Genomic DNA, 4,487 nt, shown 5'->3' on the forward strand with positions numbered 1-4,487 from the left:
TTTATATATACATTTTTTTAAAGATTTTAATTATTTGAGAGAAAGCAGAGGGATAGAATCTCAAGCAAACTCTGTGCTGAGTGCGGAGCCTGACATGGGGCTCCACGTAGGGCTGGAACTCACGACCCTGAGATCATGGCCTGAGCTGAAATCAAGAGCCAGATGCTCTACTGACTGAGCCACCAGGTGCCCCCATTTTATTTTAGTATTTTATTTTATTATTTTTAAAAGATTCATCCATTTATTCATTCAGAGAGAGCGAGGAGAGAGGCAGAGACACAGGCAGAGGGAGAAGCAGGCTCCATGCAGGAAGCCGGATGTGGTACTCGATCCTGGATCTCCAGGATCACACCCCGGGCTGCAGGCGGCGTTAAACCGCTGCGCCACCGGGGCTGCCCTGCCCTATTTTAACCGTTGTGTGCAGTTCAGTGGTATAACGACATTCACAGTGTTATGCAACCATCACTACTATTTCCAAAACTGTTTCATCATCTCAAACAGAAATTCTGCAAACATTAAGCAGTAATTCCCCATTCTTCTATCTCCGCAGCCCCTGGTAACCAACCTTTAATCTTTCTGTCTCCATGAATTTGCCTTTTTCTATTTCATTTAAGTAGAATCATATAATATTTGTCCTTGTTTGTATAGCTTATTTCACATAGTCTACATTTCCAAGGTTCGTGTTGCAGTACATATCAGAACTTCATTCCTTTTTATGGCTGAATAATATTTCCTAGTATGTAAATACCACATTTTGTTTATCCATTCAACTTGAGTTGTTTCTACCTTTTGACTATTGTGAATAATGTTACTATGTATACATAGGTATGTAAGCAAGTCCTTGGTTCCAGTTCTTGTGGATATATACCTAGGAGTGGAATTGCTGGTTCAGATGGTAGTTTTTTTTTTTTTTATTAATTAATTTATTTGAAAGAGAGAGAGAGAGAGAGAGAGCACAAGGGAAGAGCAGAGGGAGAGTCTTAAGCAAAACCTGGAGCCTGACGCAGGGCTCAATCCCATGACCCTGATATCACAACCTGAGCTGAAACCAAGAGTTGGATGCTCAATGGACTGTGCCACCCAGGCACCCCTTATGTTTAATATTTTGAGAAACTGTAAAACTGTTTTCCACAGCAGCTGCCCCAAAGCAGGAAGGTTCCAGTTTCTCCACATTCTTGCCAATGTTTGTTATTTTCCATTTATTTTTTAGAATTTTATTATAGCCATCCTAGTAGGTGTATAGTGCTATCTCATTATGATTTTGATTGGCATTTCCCTAATGAGTAATTAGGCATCTTTTCATATGCTTCTTGGCCTTTGTTTATCTTCTTTGCAGAAATGTCTATTCAAATCCTTTGCTCATTTTTGTAATGGGTTGTTTTTGTTATTGTTGATATATTCTGGATATTAAACCCTTATCAGATAAATATTTACAAATATTTTCTCCTCTTCTGTAAGTTATCTTCTCATTTTCTTTTTTTTTCTTTTAAGATTTTATTTATTTATTCATGAGAGACACACACATTGAGAGAGAGAGAGGCAGAGACACAGGCAGAGGGAGAAGCAGGCTCCATGCAGGGAGCCCGACGATGTGGGACCTGGCCCAGGGTATCCAGGATCACACCCCAGGCTGCAGGCGGCGCTAAACTGCTGCGCCACTGGGGCTGCCCTGTCTTCTCATTTTCTTTTCTTTTCTTTTTTTCTTTCTTTTCTCTTTTCATTTATTCATTCATTCATTCTTTCTTTCCTTCTTATTTATTTATTTATTTATTTATTTATTTATGAGAGACACACAGAGAGAGGCAGAGACACAGACAGGGGGAGAAGCAGGCTTCATGCAGGGAGCCTGATATGGGACTCGATCCAGGGACTCCAGGATCACGCCCTGGGCTAAAGGCAGGCGCTAAACCACTAAGCCACCCAGGCATCCCTGTTTTCTCATTTTCTTGATAATCTCTTTTGATGCACAAAAATTTTTAATTATGATGTTCAATCGATGTTTTTCCTTTTTTGCTTGTGCTTTTGGTATCATATCCATGAAATCAGAGTCATGAATATTTTTCCCAATGCTTCTTCAAAAAGTTTTGTAGTTTTAGCTCTCAAGTTTAGGTCTTTGATCCACTTTGAATTAACTTTTTATACATGGTGTGAGGTAAGGGTCCAAGTTTATTCTTTTGCATATGGAAATCCAGTTGTTCCAGCACCATTTGTCAATAAACAATTCTTTCCCCATTGAATGAACTTCCTTCTCAAAAATGAATTGGCCTTGGGGTACCTGGGTGGCTCAGTCAGTTAAGCGTCTGCTTTCAGCTCAGGTCATGATTCTAGGGTTCTGGAATCGAGCCCCATGTCAGGCTCCCTGCTTAGTGGGGAGCCTACTTCTCCCTCTCCCTCTGCCCCTTCTCCCTGCTTGTGCTCTTTCTCTCTCTCAAATAAATAAATAAATAAATAAATAAATAAATAAATAAATAAATAAAAATAAATCAATTGGACATAGATATATGGGTTTATTTCTGGATCTCAAATCTATTCTAGTGGTCTATATGCCTACCCTTTGCCAGTACCACATTGTTCTATTGTAGCTTTGTAGTATGTTTTTTTTAAAAGATTTTATTTATTCATGAGAGATACAGAAAGAGAGGCAGAGACACAGGCAGAGAGAAAGAAGCAGACTCCATGCAGGGAGACTGAGGTGGGACTCAATCCTGTGTCTCCAGGATTACGCCCTGGGCCGAAGGCAGGCGCCAAACCACTGAGCCACCCAGGTGTCCCTGTAGTATGTTTTGAAGTGTGAAGCCTTCCAACTTTGTCCTTTCTCAAAGGACAGTTTTGACTATTCAGGACATCTTGCAATTCTGTATGAATTTGAGGATTGGCAAGAAAGTCTCTTGGAATTTTGATAGAGCATGGTATCTTTTATTCAGAAATTTTACATTTCGATATGGTTAAATTATCTACCTTTTCTGTTATAATTTTTATGTTTTGCATATCGTTTAAGAAAATCTTCCCTATCCCAAGGTTATAGTTAAATTACCCTGATTGTTTCTACTATATTTATCATTTTTATGTGTATAAGTTGTAATATAATCCATTTAGAATTTACTTTTTTGGGATATGAAGTAAGGAGTCTAACTATATATTTTTCTCTAACTGGGTAAGTAATTGTCCTTACATAAATTATTGAATAGATCCCTCTTTCTACTTATTTGAAACTCTACCTTCATCATATATTAAACTCCTACATGGGAGAATCTATTTCTGGTCTCTAATCTGTTATTAATCTTGCCTATTTCTGAACCAACAGCACACCATTTTCATTGTAATAGTCTTTTCCTATTCTTAAAATATTTTTTTCTCAGGTGTTCTTTTTTGAGATGTGTCAGAGACAACTTGTCAAGTTCTATAAAAAAGATATGCTATTGGGATTTCAATTGGAAAGTAATGAATTCATTGTTTGTGTAAATTCCCTGCATGAAGCCCAACCCCAAACATTTTATGTAATTTCTTTCATTCAGCTTACTCTTTTATGTTCTTCAGTTAATTTAATTGATCATATTAAGCTATATTAAGTATATCATTGATACAAACATTCAAATTAAATTTTGTTGTTCATATGCAGCTTGTAATTTTTTAATTAATTAATTTATATTTATATTTATATTTTATTTTATTTTTATTTTTTTAATTTTTATTTATTTATGATAGTTACACAGACAGAAAGAGAGAGAGAGACAGAGACAGAGACACAGGCTCCATGCACCGGGAGCCCGACGTGGGATTCGATCCCGGGTCTCCAGGATCGCGCCTTGGGCCAAAGGCAGGCACCAAACTGCTGCGCCACCCAGGGATCCCTTATATTTTATTTTATTATTTTATTTTATTTTTATTTATGATAGTCACACAGAGAGAAAGAGAGGCAGAGACATAGGCAGAGGGAGAAGCAGGCTCCATGCACCGGAAGCCCGACGTGGGATTTGATCCTGGGTCTCCAGGATCACGCCCTGGGCCAAAGGCAGGCGCCAAACTGCTGCGCCACCCAGGGATCCCAACTTGTAATTTTTTTAAAGACTTATTTTTATTTGAGAGAGAGAGAACACACACACATGCATATGCATGAGTTGGGAGAGGGGGAGAAGGAGGGAGACTCCTCTTTGAGTGTGGAGACCAACATGGGGCTCAATCCCACGATCCTGAGATCAGAACCCTGAGATCATGCCCAAACCAAAACCATGAGTTGGACACTTAACTGACTGAGCTGCCCAGGTACCCCTGCAGCTTGTCAATTTTTTCTTGGTTATATTCCTACGTATATTAGTTTTTGCTGCTGTTGTGTGGATGACTTCATTTTTACTTACATTTTCTAATTGGACATTAGTGGTCTATAGAATTACTGAATAGATATCTTCTAAATATTATTTATAGAAACTCTCCTACAGGTCCATTAACACAGTTAAAAAGAGATCTGTGCACAAGGCTGTATAGTTTAA

The sequence above is a fragment of the Vulpes vulpes genome, chromosome 11, assembly GCF_048418805.1.
Source record: "Vulpes vulpes isolate BD-2025 chromosome 11, VulVul3, whole genome shotgun sequence".
NCBI lineage: Eukaryota > Metazoa > Chordata > Mammalia > Carnivora > Canidae > Vulpes > Vulpes vulpes.